Here is an 18,473-nt window from a genome sequence, read left to right as displayed (position 1 = left end):
TGAAAAAGGTCACCTAATTATAGCAGTTTTTCATTAACTCACCTGATTCCTGCCTGTACATGCACAAGCCATTCATTAGGTGGTGTAGCCTATTAATATACCTCAGCTTTAACATCTGTATGCACAGGTTCAGTAATAATGTTCTGCATCTACCTTTATATTTATTGCAAGTGTATTTTATTAGGAGATTCAAACCTAACACTAAAGCCACCCACAGACTATTCCTTAGGTCTTCCAGACATTTATGCAGGTGTTGAACTTTATATATTTGAAATAGCTGTTGACATTTTTTCCACCTATCCTTTTAATGAGAAATGGCCTTAAAAAAATAAATAAAATGAGCACAGAAAGTCTGCAATGTTTTCAAAAACCTAAATAAATACAATATCTGAAAAAGAACATTATTATATTTACTTTTATCTTTTTCTTCCTGCTTTATTCTCACTTCTCATTTTACTATTTCAGACTGTGTCACAGCTGTGGTTTAGTCCATTTTACTCTCCACTGACCAGGGGTTTTAGAGGAGAGATGCTGAAATCCCATGGTGGGACAATGGCAGCCTTCAGCCTCGGGTAATCAACCTGGGGTACAGCTTCCACATGAGAAGGGATGTTAAGCTCTGCATCAGTGGCTGTTGCCCCCTGTGCAGTAACAGCTCCACTTTCTCGGAGTCTCCAGTCCCATCCCCAAGGTGGGACAATCTCCTTCTTAAGGTAACTGTGACAACAGGGTAGAAGGCATTACGAGGTGTCACTAATTTTCCTGATGTTCTCAGAGGGTTTGCATGATAAGACTTCCCTAGACAAACAAGAAATCTAAGTAAGGTCCATGTCCCCATGTAACACCCATTTCAAAAGCCTTAGGAGTATATGAATGGTGAGAAGATCTGACTGTGCAGGGTGGTAGGGACTGAAAATGCCGTCACTAGTCACATCAGGATACAAGCGGACTTGGGGACCAAGAACGATAGCGGCCTTATGAGACTCCTAGCTGATGCCTGAGGGATGCATTCCTGCTGGGGTCATTGAGACAGTTTTCATCAGGTGCTAAAGCCCCATGTGCAGTGATTGAGGGCACATTTGACTAGAGATGGCAAACCCTCCGAAACAAGCGGGGCACACACAGCATTGTGGCCTGCTCTGCCCTCCCCAGCTTTTGCGAAGCTTAAGAAAAGCTTTTCTGTAACTATGTTGAAATGCCAGGACTTGTATCTCCAGGTCATCTTTGCTTTATTTGACAGAACTGGAAGTTTCTGGCTTCTGGGATTGAAAAACTGTTTGGAGGGCCAGATGAACACACACTCCCTGTGCTAATGGCTCTGCCTCATGGCCATGAATGCTTTCACCTTCCCTGACTGCAGCTAGCATGCTTCTTTCCCATGAAACAAGCTTATTGTCTCCCTTCAGGTTAGAGAAATCCCTTCTCTTGTGGTTGTCCCCTCTTTCTCACTGCCTTCTTCAAAATCTGTGAGCAGTCACAGAAGGAAAGATCGATTTTCCAAGTTCTGGGCAAGTTATGCCTAAGGAGACCTACTAACTCCCTGAACAAAGCTTCCCTTTGACGGACACAGTGCTGCCTTAAATGCTGGTTGCTTTCTGTCCCCTGCAAAATTCATCTTTCTAGCTCACTTCACCCGGAAGAGATGCAACTTATGTTGGAAATGTTGCTTACAATGGACTGTGGCCATGCTTATCTTTGTCAGGAACTAACTGCAATGGGCCACAATAGCAGAGCAGAGAGAAACTGAAATTTTAAAGGCCTCAAAAATCCTTAGGCTGGCAGCCCCAGATTTTTTTATTTAAGCATTGGGGAGATGAAAAAACAGGCTACCTGAGGCAGCAACAAGGCTATTCCACAGAATTAAGTAATTCCCAAATATTTAGCAAAAACAGGCACAGCATGCAAATAGTCCAGCAGTGGCAAACACAGTGACATGAACATAAGGGGATGCCACTAACAAAACAATGTGGAAAGCATAACTCAAATCCTCTTGCAAAGACAAGATGAGAAGGTCTCAAACCTCTCGGAGTGCTTCTGTGAGACTCTGTTACCAGTAAGTAGTGTCACATACAGTGTCATCAACCAAGTGGTGGTGGATCCATCCCAATGTGCCGGCAGTAGGGGTGCCTGATCCTGTGTCCCTCTTCTCTTACAGAGTCAGAGCATCTCTCCAGTGCTGGTCCACGCAGCCAAAAAAGGTTCTTGTGCCCGAGCCAGCAACCAGCAGCTATAGCACAGGTTTGTGTCCAGGCCCAAGCACCTCCCAGAGCTCCCTGCCTTTTCAGATCCCTTTTGCTGGATTTGTACGGAAACCTTGATTCAGCTGGAGGCTGAGGGCGTTTATTCCTGGTTGCAAGAGAGCCAGAATGGGACCCATCTATGCATTTGCATAGATAAGCCATGCAGCAAGTGCAGGGAGACAGCAGAGGTGCTATTGACAGATTCGGCCATTAAACCTCTGCAACATCATACTTGTCCTTTAATTTTGGCAGGATGTGGATGTGAAGCCAGCTTTATTTTAATTTCACTGAATAACTTAAATTTGAAAAATGGAGTCTAACATATCAGTCTATGGAAAATAGATCTGCAATGTTCAGATCTGGATTTCTTATTCCTGGTTGCTGCTAGCTGGAAATACACAAAACATATGATGACACTCCTTGCATTGATGGCAGTTGTTTGCAGAGACGCAATGGGAGTTAAAGATTATCCATATTTGTTTCACGGCTAAAAGACTTGCTTCGGGGCCTGCAGGATATCCTTCAGGTGTTAGGTATGTATGCCTGAAAGCGTGGCTCTTTTTTCTATTTCAGTCTAATAAAAGATGTTAGATCTCCTCAAATCTTTGACTCTCTTCTATCATAATTACAAAAAATTACTTTCTACAGAGGCGAAAATTAAGGACTTTAAAATGCCTTAAAAAAGTATAATGAATTCAGGAAGGGCTATTTTTAACATGTTAGACACAGATTTTTTCCACTAGAGATAATTAATCTGTAACTTGTCCCACAAAATAAATGTCCAGAATTAACCCCCCTCCCACCAAAAATAGGAACCTTGTAACAGATGGAAAAAGTCACAAGACTAAATGATTGCTACTTCACATTAAATATCTTTTTCATAAAACAGCAAGCAGCGTATCTACTTCACGGCAGTCGTTACTACATCAAAGTACTCAAAGCAGAATACAATTATATTGAAAAAAAGAAATATATTTTTCCTCCTTATGAAAAGAAAGTTGTCAAAAGGAGAAAAAAAAAAGAATCTCCCGTGAAGACAGATCCTGATGAGATGTATGATCATTTTTGTTCTGGAGAGGGGAGGGGAGAAAGAGAATAGAAGAGAGGAAACAGAAAAAGCAGCCCCAGGATAACAAGCTTTGTGTGAAGCAGAAAATCATACCCTTTGAGGGTCATTTTCTTTGAGTTGCTGCCTCAGGGAGATAGGAGGCAGAGATTAAACACTGGAGGGAAAGTCCACATTTGCTTGCAAGGCATCACTCTGCCCTGAAATGCTCTGAAAGCAGAGAGTCATCTCCATCTTCCTGGGGGTGTGCAGATCCCAGCAAACAGTTTGCATCAAACTGTGCCCTTTTCCTTCAACCCACCGGCCCGGGGATTGCAGGGGAGGGATGCGACAGAAAGGCTCGTACCCGGCGGGACGCAGGAAAAGCAGGCGGCGTTGGGCGCAGGGGCTGTGCCTGCCCATGAGCAATAAATACAGCTTCTCAAAAGGGATCTCTGCTTCCAGCTGTCCTTTCCCGGGGGGGCTGTGTCCTTTCAGCGGGTGGGAGCGCGGACTGACCCTCCCCCCGGGAGCGCGTTTCCCGAGGGAAGGGGAGCGTTTTCCCGCTAGGTGGAGCCTGAGCCCCGCGGTCCCGCTCCGCGCTCCGTCCTCCGCCTCTGTCGGAGGGGGGCTTCCCTTTTTGCTTGCCCTTTATGAAGAACCCACAACAATTTATTGTCGTTTAGACAATTATTCTCTCACCCGATGAGAGAGAGAGAGAGAGAGAGAGAGAGAAAAACAAGGAAACCCAAGGGTTGAAATATAAACAGACTTAACAGAATAATACTACATAATTAACGTTAATAACACTAAAGAACCAGTATTGATCCCAATACCAATATAAAATATACAATGATTATAGTCAGCCGATTATATGACTAGGAATCTGTGCACTCCCAGCAGGGGACAGCAAACGTTGAACACCGTGAGCGCTAAGGCTTTGGGAGGAAGGGAAGGGCTCAGGGTTCCCACATTGGGGCAAGAAGTTCTCAGGATTGCAGCCATCATGGAAGACAGCACTCCTCAGAAAACTTTCTCATTTATATCAAATGTGATGTTCGTGGTATGAAATAATCCTGTTGGCAGCTTGGGTCAAGTGCCTGGGTCTCGCTCCTCCTCATTCCTGCACCTGTCAAGGCTCAAAAACACTGAGACCTTGAAACCCACATACCATAGCTGGTTATAAAGTAAATATTTTCACAAATTCAGACACTAGAGTCTTCTAAAAGTGCAGTTTTCCCAAGCATTAGAAGAGATCTTACTGAAAAGTAAAATCACTGAAAGAGAAATTAATCCTGTGTCGCTCAAACCAGGACACCGCTGCAGCAGAAGGCAGCTAGACAGACATCTGGAGGCATCTGAAATATGTGGCATAGGAAGGTCATGAGGTGTTTATTTTGATTTTTGTTTATTTTACAATAATCTCTGCTTATTTTGCATAAAGCCAGACAATGGGATGATCACATCCATCAGCATGCTCCCTAATGCAGCTGATACCAGTCTATTGTTTTTTAAATCAGGTTACACTTAAATTACTGCTAGTTCCTAAACAAAAATTAAAAAATACAGTGTAAATGGCATTAGTAGAACTACTGGGCATGAGAGGGACAGTTTCAAAGTGTGTGTAAAGGAATTGAAGAAAAATGGTGCAGATCTCTCCTGGGGTTAAACTGCCCCTATGTTGTGTAAGTGGAATTGTATATCCTTGATGTGGGATAGGGATGAAAAAAAAGAAAAAAAATCTAGATGGAAGGCAACTGCATGGGCCTGCAAATGTAGGTTTAAATAATCAGGCTGTAGCTCATACCAAAGTTGATAGGTCAGACCAAGCCCTTTGGCTGACTCTGAATGGTTTAGCTGGCAGTTGCTGAAAACCCTGCCCAGCAGTTTCATTTCCATGGCCTTTCTGGAAGAGACACTTTCTTTGCTTAGCACAAGAGTTCTTCTCCCCAGTGTGTTCTGAGTCAGGAGTAGCAGGACCGGCTGGACAATGATGATTGTGTAGCATAGTAGCCTTTTAGTTTTCAACCTTTTCTTCTTCATAGGGTCAAAGATAAACCTCTTAGATGCTTTGAAAAGCCTGACCCCTGTCTCTGGAAATAACTGAAGTGTCCAGCCCAGATCAAAGGAACCTTTCCTTCAAAAACATTGTCAAAACTGAGATTTTTTTAAAAGCTTTTGGCTCTGATGAAAGCCAAATGATGAAATCGGTGTGTATTTGATGGGAAGTGTTCCAGCTAGCTCTAATAAGGAGCACTACTCGGTATTTTAATGACAACCTTCAATAACAAAACTCTATTTTGGCTCCTTTATGTTCCTATCACTGTACTACCTGGGCAATCTCCCAGTCTTTAATGTATTTTTTCCTCACAGTATACCTGGAAAATGCTATTGTCCTGACTTTACAGATGAGAAATGGAAGCACAGGAAGGTGAGGCACCTTACTGAAGATCGTACAGTCAAGTTTGCAGTGGAGAAAAAAAATCATTCCACTTGTCCAAAATCATAAGCCAGTTGGGGTACCTAGTGCTATTTTTCTCTTATATGACCCTGATCTGCTCTATCCAAAACTTGAGAGTATGCATAACCTGACAGATCATTTGTCCCATACATAAGAAATGTAAGAGAGAGACCATCTGTAGGTGAGCTGTATGGGATGCTCTGTTGATTGTTGGGTTGCCGAGAAAGAGTTTATATTTATTTACAGAAAACAGTAAGAAAAATCCCTTTTATCCTTCTGTTTCTGTCTTCCTGCTCCTTACTTCCATCCTGTGTTTTTGGGACTTGCATACTGCAGATTCTATCTGTAACCTCCTGCTTCAATTTTCTGTGAAGCTTTTAGCAGGTGGGAAAGTCTCTCAAAAAAGGATGAAAATGAACGAGACGGCCAGACAATATTTGCTTCACTAGAGAAAAATATCACAGTTCCTTTCAAGAAGCAGAGGAAGCAGCAGAAACTATACATAACTAGAAAAGAAGATCATATTTGCTTATGTTGTTTGAAATCCATGAATGTCTAATTTGGTACCCTTGCCTGAGACAGCAAACCAGCAGCCTTTTGTAAGTGAGGGTGCTGATATTTTCCACTAGTCCTCAGTTTAAAAGCAGTGACAGGATTTCAAAGGGAGAAAGATAAATACAATTTTCTGGTGAGAAACACAGTCCATAATTCAGAAGATGTTGAGAATGCAGGAAAAGAGCCGCAGCAGGCCAAGTGTGAATCATCAGATATGATTTTTTTCTTGAAATAAAATGTAAAAATGATGGTGTGGTGTTCTGTATGTTCCCATGTTCTTTTTTGTTTTTTATATGAACTCCTCTGTAATTTTGTGAGTTGAATTAAAGACATTTTCCACTTTCTTATTTATTTTGCTGTCTGCAGGTGACACAGAATGATCAGCGTACAGTTTTATAGTTTGCTTTTGCTTTCTCTGTCCTATCTTATGCCTGAGTATACATGACTGGATATGATCTATTTGAATAAACAATTTACTGAGGGGTAGAGTCTTGGTTTTGTCTCAGGAGAGAATAATTCTTATAATCTAGGAGCAGATCTATCGACAACTAATTGTGCTATCTCCCCCTTAATTTGTAAATAGTCTCAACACTGCAGTACGAAAGTACCTTAATGCAAAATCATAGATGTAGAGGAGAAGGAAGGCTCTCTGTTATCTGTCTTCCACGTTAAACAAAAAGAATGACCAGGGTGATATACCTGTGATGGGTTTTGAAGGAGGTAGAATATTGCCTTCGGTACTGACTGAAGTCCTCAGATGTGTCTGATTGAGATTGACCCAGATCTGACACCACGGTCAGATCTGAACCCGGTAGGATGGCATACACAATCTACCAGGCAATTTCTTAGGGCAGCAGTATGGAAGAGCCCAAAAGTAGGCCCAGCTGTGAGCTGGTTTATGGTCTGTCGAGATCACTGTACCCAGCTTTGAGCTGGATTAGAGACCTCCCGAGGTCTCTTCCAGCCTGAGTTTTCCTATGACCTTGTCGTGATCCAGTGATCCTAGGGCCATAAAAGAAGAAAAATCCTTTGAGGACTTCCATCCTCTTGCTTCTTCCACAGGGCTCAAACAGTTTTGTGCAGGCAAGGGGAACGCTGGGAGATCATGCTGTTTGTTACTGATGTAAAGAAGATATGCATTGGAGTTGTCCTTATACTGCTGGAAACCTAGTTCATTTCTTACCATCTCCTCCCGTAGGTTCAGATGAAGTTTGAATAGTTTGGAGGAAAGGATTCTGCTGAGGGTTTTTGGAAATGGAGCTGCAACTTCTGCAAAGAAGGCCTTGAGTCACAGAACAGGACTTCTCTCTAGCTGTGTAGAGAAACTGTATCTTGTACATGTTAGTACCACGTTGGTATGAGACCATGGGCTTACATAAGCACATGCTAGTTTAGATGTATGAAATCATATGATAGGCAAGTGTTAAATGCAGATGTAATTCCTATATCTAGTTTTATTACAGGAAATCTTTGCCTCTTTCTTAAACCTTGGGAGTATTTTATTTTAAGTATCTGATAGTAGTGAGGAAACTGAAACTAATTCATGGCCTAAGAATGTCCTTCATCACTTCTTGCTTCTTGTCAGAAAAACAATTCCCCACCACTGGAAGCTTGTGCCAGGAATTTCCCTGCAGGCCTAAGTTTCCACCACCTTGGAACATCAAAATGCTGAACTTGCAGTCTGTAGAGAGAAATTTCTTCCCAGAGAATATGAAAGTCATCTTGAAATAAGCTGGGGATTTTTTTGTTGTTTTTCTTTTTTTTTTTTTTTTTTTTTAAATCTATAGGTATAATATAATATGCACCTTTCTCCTCGCTTCTCCTTTCTGCTGCAAGCGCCTCTAAAAAGGTTTTGATGCACTTCCTTGTTGTGTGCATGGCAGCTGCAATGGCTCAGCTGGGGGTAACTTTAGTCAAATAATGTTTGTAAATATTCCTGTCAATAAAGCTTACTGCCCTCCGGCATCTTATTTGTGTGTCTGCACAGCTTTGGAAAGCGAGATTTTATTCATGAGTATATTTGAAAGCAGGGGTATCAGGAAAACCAAGTAACTTGTTACGGAAATGTTTGTACAAAAATGTTCTCTCAGGATAATCTTCTAAAAGCCCTTTCTATTTTGTTGGTGTTAATGTTCACTGAACATAGGCTGAGTTTTTGCAAATCATTTCAGAGTAGGAAAACGGGATTCTTCTTTTCCTACAGTGCAGGTCATCCAGTTCTGGAACAGAAAGTGTCCTGCGTTTAGCGCAGGAGCGGTTGTAAGTAATGAGCGCTCATTCACCAGTTTGTGAATAAACCCCAGGCTAAAATGTAGTCATACATTCATTAAACAGTAAAAAAATAGCACAGCATATCTACAGATAATTTGCTGCTAAACTTTTCAGATAATTAATTTGTAAAAATTAATATGATTAACTTTGATCCATGTGCTAAGTACCCACCATTAATACTTCAGGGTTTTATTTTGTTGTGGTTTACTTTTGTATATTGCCATTAACATTATCTATAATCCATTGTTCAGCCAGATCAATTATCTGTTATCACTGATCCATTGCCTAACCAGATGACTTCCATCCTCTGAACCATGGATTATTTACCTGTGAGTTTCTCTTGAAAAAAATCCGATGGATAAATTGCAAAGTTGGGCTATAAACCTTTAATGTAAGCTGTGATAGATATTCTATCTGCAGAATGACTCTTTACTGAATTCTTCTATTAGAAATGCTTGTGGCTGTACATAAGCAGGAGTATGGAAACTCTTTTCAAATGGCAGTCAAAATCCCAGAGAAAAATTTAAGCCTAGAAACAGTCCGATCCAAATTTTTCCTTGAAATTATTTTTTTAATAGAACGCTAAGTGTTTTTTGAAGAAAAATGTCTGTTTCTGATGAAAGTGAAATATGTTCATGAAATACAAGGTGTCCCAAATTGCAGTATTAAAGCTATAAGCTAAAATGATTTTTATTTTGAAAATATGATTTCCATATTCCTTAAAAAAATAATGTGAAAACTAGGAAAAAGAAAAGATTGTTTTCTCTGGGAAAGAAAAGATTTATTTTTTTTTCTATTAAGCTTTTTTAAGGAGTATAGATTTATTTCAAGTCCTCCTTTTGCAGGGACTCTTGCTGCTTTTATAGATGCCCTCTCTACAACTGGGAAGTGCTGTGTTCTTCTAGAAAGCTTTTAAAAATTTCTCAGAAAAGATTTCCTGGTAGCTCTGCTATTTGGCACAAAGCACTTCAGGACTGCAGTTGTGAAACAAATGAACAAAAATGTTGTGCAGCAGAATGGGGAAACTCTGGTTTCTAGTTTAAAAATGAAATAAATTCACGGTTCCCTACCCAAACATTTTGTTAGGATGATGCAGTGCCCCTAAAGTTACATTTCACTGTTTACCTAGAGTCTGAGGAAGCATGTAAATGTATGGCAGCATAAGTTTATCTTCCTGCTTTCTAAATCCCACTATCCTTTCGTAGCTCCATAATTCAAGTTTAATGTTGCAATAATGCCAGAACGCAGTGTGACAACTACAAATGGCTCCCTGACAGTGGCACTTGCTGCTGTATGGGGGAGGTCGGGAAGGACTCTTAACTCAAAAAGACATTTCTCCTCATATTTTCTGGCAGTCATCAAGGGCACGTCTTTCATGGGGAGCAAATGAGTAATTCCCAGGATCCAACTGTCACTGCGCTTGTGGTGTTTGTGAGCGAGTTTGCAGAGGGCACGTAGAAAGAGGAGGGTTTCCATCATGAGAATGCAGGCAAGGAGAAGGCTCTGCCCTCCCTCATGTAACTGTCATGGCCTTGCTCTAATATGACATTTCGCCTTCCCACGGAAGGGCCAGCCAGCCCTGTTAGTCAGAGGGACCTTGGGAACCAGCACTTCCCACGTTTTTAAGTCCCCTGGGCCTTTATCTGCTGCTGAAGCTCCACCCTTCCCTCCCTCCCAGCTGAAATGCAAGAAGACAGCGACTCTGGCCCTCTTGAAAGGGAGGGAAAGGGGCAGGAGGAGCTCCCTGCCAAGCTGGGGTGACGGCCGGGGCCCCGCGCTCTGGTTCCCAGGCAGGAGGGGAGTGAACCACGCTCTCACACACGTCAGTCTTGCAGAGGGGTGGGTGAAGGACTGCTGAGAGTTCAGTCCCTTCCTACAAGCTGAGAGGGTCACAAACCCAACATGACTCTTACAGAAGAAGTATTATTAAAAACAAGCTGGGGAAAAGGCTTCCTAGCATTTGGCCTGCAGAACAGAAAATAGCATTATTGCTGGAGCAGGAGCAAGTATGAAATCCTGGAAAACACTCATAAACATGACATATTTTTATTAAAAGTTTTAGTTTCCAGTAAAGCTTCTGTGACCCAGGTTTCTGTTACCATATGACCGTGTAAAATGCTGTTGAAGCCAGGAGTGTCATTTGAACAGAATGAATCAAGTAGATAAATACCCACGGGTATTGTCTAATGAATCTTCAATTGCATTTGGTGTAACGTGCAATATATTCTTCAGACTTGCTGCACATCTCACTCAAAACCAGAAGTCCCTATGCTATATAGTATGTTTTCTGGCACAAATTTTCTGCAAATTTCCAGTGTCATTTCCCAACTGCCACTGTGAACTTTTCAGCCACAAAATTTTAAGCACTTGAGAGAGCAGAGGAATATCGTGGTACCCATTTTATGGATGAGGAAACTGAGACGCAAGCTGGTGAAGGAGCTTGTTCTAGATAATCTGGAAAGTCAAATTCGGCAACCTAAATAATATTGAAGGCCCCTTAGTTTTATTCTTCTACTTGTGTTAAAACAGCCTCAGATAAAAACTGCTTGATTGGAAAAGTGATATGGCTTAGCACTTGGATGTTTTTCTGCTGCATGATTTTCTTAAAATAAAAAGATGATTGATTGAAATTAAGAAGGATTATATACTAACTCAGCTGGAAGACTCATTACATGAGAATGAAGATGTTACACACGTCTCTCTATTTATTATGTTAATTTGCATGCCACCTATCCTATGGGCACCCTGCTTCTCCCCTCCTACTTGGTGAATTGTGAAAATGATGGACGCAGGGCTCAAACCTGTGTGCTAGGCTGTGCTAGACATAAACCCGAAATGTTTTCCTTCAACAAAGAGAACTTTTTTTGTTTGGAAGATATCCCTTCTAAAGTAAAACAATGGGAGGCAGTGGTGAGGTGGGAAAGCTGTTCAGCTGTAAGCTGAATCTGGTCAACAGTGTCGCGCCACCACAGTAATAAATGGTTGGCAATTCCTACAGAAGGAAAGAAAACTGAGACAAACTCCTGCAACAATGTCTTTGATTATGCGTGAGTTTGCACCATTGCTTATTGAGCCAGGTGAGTCCTGTGGAATGACTAGTTGCCTGGTCTGGCTGTCAAGCGTCTGTCTTTCATTGCGGCTCTTTGTTATAACATCAAAGGGTCTCTTGCGTAGTAGAGGGAGAGATTACTAGCATGGGCGCAGCGTTGCACTGGGTGATGCCTGCTTCCATCCCCAGCTAGGATCTCTGCATGGGAAGGGGCTATGCACTGCTGGCTGAATGCCACGAGCGCAGCGTCAGGGGTCTCTGCACTGTGCTGCTGCGTGATGGGTATGAGGTCAACAAGCACTGGTGAAATTTCTCAAATCACACTGATTCCTGGAAAGAGAATGACAAAACTCCTATTGACCTCAAGAGAAACAAATCCAGACCATAGGTCGCAGCCACAAAAAGGCCCGTAACAGAGCTGGAGCAGAAAATCTCAGTTTTCTGTTATTACCTTAATAAAAAAAAAAATCCATCTTTCTTCCCTTTATGAACTGAAGCTCCTCCCCTTCCAACATTTATTTTTTTTCTGAAGTATTTGGGACAGTTCATTTATGGTCCCAATGTATGTGAGTAGTTTGAATACTTGCCCATTTCCCAGGAAAATTTTCTACCTTCAGGTGATCAACATTATAAAATGCAGTTTTAACAAGGACCTTCTAGGGAATGGGGGAAGGTAAGAGGGGACGAAGTTGTTCATTTCTGTAGCACAACTGAGTGAAACTGTAGTTTTTATTACACTTCATTTTCAGCCCTTACCTTTCTATGGCCTCTGCCTCCTTACTTCTATAAAGACAGTTATTGCCCAAAACCCTTAAATTGTCCTTTTAACCGGAGTTGTTTTCCTATCCAGTCTGAACAGCATTCCCTTCGAATCCAGTTTGTAAACATTCCTGGGGCACTCAGAGGACAAATGACTGTGTGTTTGGAAATACATTATAAAATATTTTATTTCCTATAGCTTAATGGAAACTTAGGATGGTGTCCTAAGAAGAATTTATTTGACAGTCTGAGAAGTCTTTTCACCACAGAGGTCAATGTGTTGAGCATCAGCCTGGAGTGTACCTTGGGTTACATGGGACTTTATTTGCTAAGCGCTATAGATTATAAAAGCAGGTTGGGGTGGACGTGAAACAAATGCATTCTTCACGTGCTCATATTGGACGTGTCCACTGGTTTGAAACTGTGGTTTGATGTGACCATACTTTTACAGGGTAGTTCTGATAGTGCACTGACTAATGACTGGGTAAAGCAGGCATTGGGGTCATCCAGGCCTGTAGCTGTTTAGCTCGGAAAGCCTGAGGCTGCCATTTCAGAAGAGCGATTCTGGAACATGCAGAAAATGTTCTACCCCATGACGGGTGTTCTACCCCATGACGCTGCAAAGACAATAACCTCTTGTTTTCTCCAGTGAGCCACCATCATTTTTGTGTGCTGCACCTTTTTTTACAGATGGCAATCAACATATATTCTGGCACCCTTCTTAAACCATCCAAAGTGCATCATGGTCCTTTAGGCATTGTACTTGGACCACGTCAGGAATTTTCTTATTAAATGACTTGTCAGTATAAAAATGCTGATTCCTTGATACAAAGTGTTTTGTGAAAGAATATCAATGCTGTGAGCCACTGCCAAGACACAGAAAGCCTTTAATAGGAATTCACCTGCTGGGCAGATTCCTTGTTACTTCGTCTGCTGCACGGCTAAGAGAAGAAGATCCATAAAGAAAACTCTTACCTTGAATGATCATTCTTAGTACTTTGAGATACTCTTGCTGGAAGACAGAATTAGCCTGAAGGGGACATATACAGAGACAAGTATATTTTTTAAACCTAACATTTTAGCAACTGACATTTTAACATCTGACAATGGATAACTATTTAATATGCATTAGCATAGACACTTTTCAGTGACATAAAGAACACACTAGTGAAAAATGGCATCTTTAAAATATTTACTAAAAGTATTTCTAAATTAAATTCTACTATTTCCTTACCTGCATAGAATCATAGAATCATAGGTTGGAAGGGACCTCTGGAGATCACCTAGTCCAACACCACTGCCAGAGCAGGGTCACCTACAGCAGGCTGCACAAGAACGCGTCCAGGAGGGTTTTGAATGTCTCCAGAGACTCCACCACCTCTCTGGGCAGCCTGTTCCAGTGCTCTGCCACCTTCAAAGGAAAGAAGTTCCTCCTCATGTTTAGGTGGAACTTCCTATGCTCAAGTTTGTGCCCATTACCTCTTGTCCTGTCCCCGGGCACCACTGAAAAGAGCCTGGCCCCATCCTCCTGACACCCACCCTTTAAGTATTTATAAGTATTGATAAGAACCCTCCCTCAGTCGTCTTTTTTCCAGACTGAAGAGACCCAAATCCCTCAGCCTTTCTTCATAAGAGAGGTGTTCCAGTCCCCTAATCATCTTGGTAGCTCTCTGCTGCACCCTCTCCAGCAGTTCCCTGTCCTTCTTGAACCGGGGAGCCCAGAACTGGACACAGTATTCCAGATGCGGCCTCACCAAGGCAGAGTAGAGGGGGACGATGACCTCCCTCGACCTGCTGGCCACACTCTTCTTGATGCACCCCAGGATGCCATTGGTCTTTTTGGCCACAAGGGCACATTGCTGGCTCATGGTCATCCTGTTGTCCACCAGGATTCTGAGGTCTCTTTCAGCTGAGCTGCTCTCCAGCAGGTCAGCCCCCAACCTGTACTGGTACTTGGGGTTATTCCTCCCCAGGTGCAGCACCCTACACTTGCCCTTATTGAATTTCATAAGGTTCCTCTTTGCCCAACTCTCCAGCCTGTCTAGGACTCTCTGTATGGTGGCACAGCCTTCCGGTGTGTCAGCCACGCCCCCAGCTTTGTGTCATCAGCGAACTTGCTGAGGGTGCACTCTATCCCCTCGTCCAGGTCATTGACGAATATATTGAAGAGGACTGGACCCAGTACTGACCCCTGGGGAACACCACTCGTCGCTGACCTCCAACTAGACTCTGTGTCCCTAATCACAACCCTCTGAGCTCTGCCTTTCAACCAGTTATCTATCCACCTTACTGTCCATTCATCAAGCCCACTCTTCCTAAGCTTCCCCTATGAGATGCTGTGCATCTAATGGTATGGCATCAGTGAAGACTTTTGTCCAACTCCCTGGCTCTGACACATTTCTGAACACTTTGTTGCTATATTTGTCCGAGTTTATTACTCTTCTGCCTTTCTCCATATAAAGATTTCCTTGTTTGATTACAATATTGGGATGTCTAAGAGTGTGGGAGTTCTCTCCAGTAAGGACATTTGGTTTTGACATGCTTCTGGGTGAGAACCTGAGTTACTTTATTTACTCTTCAAAGACCCTAAATATCCTTGACCTGAACATTTTTGGTGTTGTTTACAGATGAAACTACTGTATTGTCACATATACATGGCTTAACCTCTAAGGCTGTGCCATGGTTTGCACCTATCAGCCTGTATTAAGCAACTCCTTTTAAGTTTGGAACTACGCAGTAATTAATTTGCTGTTTCTTAAAAAAACCTTTTTGTTACAGTGTTTTCAAGACTCTGTGTGTCTTTTTGTTTTGCTACCTGAAACACATGTCTGTCCTTTGTTAAGAATATGTGCTTGAGCTGTCACATAAAGTCAAACTTACAGGGTCCTGGCTGCTCTGGAAAAAACAACAGTAATTCAAGTAGGGACTGAGCATCCCCTGAGAAACACAAGAGCTCAGATGTCTCCTGTTATCAGTTTACCAAGCTCAGAGGAATCTATTGTCCTCACTAATTTATCCAGGTTTGTATTGTAGTAGGTGTACTTTCAGTGACAAAGTTAACCCTTTCTGACTGTTTTCCTGCTCATTTGTAACATACCTGGATAAAAAGAAGCATTAGAATTTATATTTTCCATGCTTTTGTTTAAGCAAAAATTTACAAGGGACACTTATCAGTGGTCATAACAGCTTATGATGATACAGTTCCTTTGACCGTGGAAACATTTACATTATATTGAGGCTTTAATACACTTGCAAAAAAGGTACACAGTAATAGTGAGCCACAGGACAGTGGTACAACCTTTAGGAGAGCTTGTCAAGCAAATCTCGGTGGGGGCTGTTGTGGCTCTTTCCACACCTTGCCTCTTCTTCCCTCAGTCTGTTCCTCTTCCCCTTCCCTCGCACCTTCGCTGACAATTGCCTGACACAGAAGCAATTTGGTTCAGAGAACTAAATGGGTAAAAAAACTGTTTGCAGTCTTGGCAGGTAGGCTTGCATGGCTTTAGTGCCCATGGGGTGGCTAAGTGAGAGTCAGAGCAGGCAGAAGGGGCAGTGCAGGAACATGTGGCAGAAGGAGGGAAAAGGCAGGAAAGGTTTATCATGGTTTATCTACAAATGTTTGGGACAATTTGCCTGGCTTGCAGTCTGCTCTTGTTGACCTCTTTCCTGTGTCCCACTTGGCACTGCACTACCAGCTGGAGTTGGGACAGACAGACCTCCAGCTACCAGGTTTCCCAGCAGACTCCATGATCCCCTGAGGTCCGAGGTACATGCACTGTTTAGCCGACACACTCAGGTAATTCCCTATCACACCAAGGAAAGATGACATTGGTGCCCAGCAGCAGTTCTATTAACTCTTATCAACCCTCACACTCTGCTGACTCTTGAACAGCATTTGGGAAAGACGGTTGTCAAAAAGGGCCTGCAGGAAGACTTCCTATGGCATCAAATTTTCTTTCAGCCCCCCAGCTATGTCTCTACTAGCTGACTAGACCCAAACAGTACCACAAAGTTTTCTAAACTGCTAAATTTCTTGCTCGTTCTTGGCAGTTTTGTCCTGGGCCAACTAGTACTCTCACAGAAAATGCCCGGTTACAGTTCAAGGTTAGCATAGGCTACACACCAGCTGTGAAGAGAACAAGTCCAATGTGTTTCTGAGGGTGACAAATGTGAGCTGCACCGTGCCGGTCGTTCTCATGACTAAAGAAGGGGACATGGCCAGTTTTAATCACAGGTGCAGCTCCTCTTTCCTGGGGAGAAGAAAGTGACGTGTCCATGAAGATGTCCTGGCTGGCACAGATGAAATGACCTCACCACACCTGGGAAGCATCAGAGGTCTCACATCTGTGTGGGTCAATGTCTCCCCTGGTGTCCATTGCTGCTGGCTCTGCAGCCAGAAAGGGGTTACAGCGCACAGCCCTCCTCTGCCTCTGCGATGAGTGATGCGGCTTGCTAATAGCACTTTCTCCTTCCATAATTTTAAATGGCTTTTCTTTTTTTCCTCTTTTGTATATTTAATATAAAGTAAAAAGATTTTGCTTGGTGATGATTGACACATGACTAAGTAGTTTAGATCTCTGTACTAGAAATCCCCAACCTCCTTCAATTGCTTAATACTGTGACAAGATCACACGAACCCTTTTCTGTCTATAAGCCTATTTATGCCAGTAAAATTAATACAACTGGTCTTGGGAGGCTTCTTAAATAAAAGTACTGAGAAGCATGACTATTTTATAAGTAAATTTTACTTTTTGAAAAAATACTGTATAATAGTAGTTTTGCATGTCCTTCCCATTGTTGTATGTTTGCTGGGCAGTGTTGATTGAAAAATGGAAACACTGGTTTTGGATATTTTTGCAAAGAAATTTCCTCTGGGTGTTTCTGGTAGAAAATTAATGGACTCGATTTTTTTCCCAGCTCTAATATATACTTGCTGTTACAATTCTGACTTGCAATTCAATATACGTTACTCCAAGTTATTCTCCATTGCTTTGCTACAAAATTTCTTTAGAGGAAAAAGCATTATTTTTAATTGGTTCATTTATTCCTCCTTCTTAGATGGTAGTGATTAATGAACTTTATTTAAAAAAAATAATAATTAACTAATAGAGTCCCTTCTTCCTTCCTCTTTCTCCCTTTTGTTGCTTTTAAGTCAGTGCTAGTGGAAGAAAATTTAACGAAGCACCTTGTGGACTCACACCTCAATATTACTTACTTTCCTTAACTTTGATTACACAGTATCAACTGAGAAAGACTACATGGCATGTATACAAGCAGAGCTGTGAAAGGTCTGTAATGTGTGCAGCAGAAAAAGAACAAAGAAGCTGTGCTTGTTCTGTCGGAATGCAGTCCAGATTCTGTCACCTGTTCTCTGGCTGAATATGCAAATACATTTTGCTATCTGAGAATTCCTTTTTTCTTTTTATTGGTATTACTTATGAAGGGAAGTAATGCAGAGTGGCAAAAATCACCAGAATGATCTAAAGGTGCTCAAGGCCAAGTCTCATGCTGCACTGCGTAGTCAATTATTCATGGCTTCCCACAAAAATTATATCCAGTCATCAGATCCTCTGACTAAGGTAATAGGGGTGGGCATTAAAATTTTCTTGCTATGTTTTTTTTCACAGATTGAGTTGAAAATTGCCCACATCAGAATTCTAGGGCTCTTGATGCCCTGCAAGACCTGGATAAGGTAACATATATACATGATTCATGAGCGTATATTGATTGGGACACTTGCTTATTACTGAGCAAGCTGCATATTTACATTTTAAAATTCTGATTTGTGGGACACACTCTGCTCAAGCGAGTGAAGCAGAATCTATGCCATGTATGCAAGGCATTTCTTACCCAATAACACTGTAGATGTCACAACAGCAGCACAGCATATTTGCTTGGGTTAATATATGTTTTGTCTAATCTCACAAAATCAAATTGCCTTCACCGGTCCTGCGAGATTCTCCAGTCTACAGCATGGAGGTTTGAGCACTCTGCCTCACCGCTTACGTGGATATCACATCCTGGAAAAACATTCACTATGGCCTTAAAGACTTTGGGAGACAAATGCAGTAGATGATGAGGGCAAGATCTGAAAAA

Source organism: Larus michahellis, chromosome 3, assembly GCF_964199755.1.
Source record: "Larus michahellis chromosome 3, bLarMic1.1, whole genome shotgun sequence".
NCBI classification, from domain to species: domain Eukaryota; kingdom Metazoa; phylum Chordata; class Aves; order Charadriiformes; family Laridae; genus Larus; species Larus michahellis.
Note: the sequence above shows the minus strand (reverse complement) of the source record.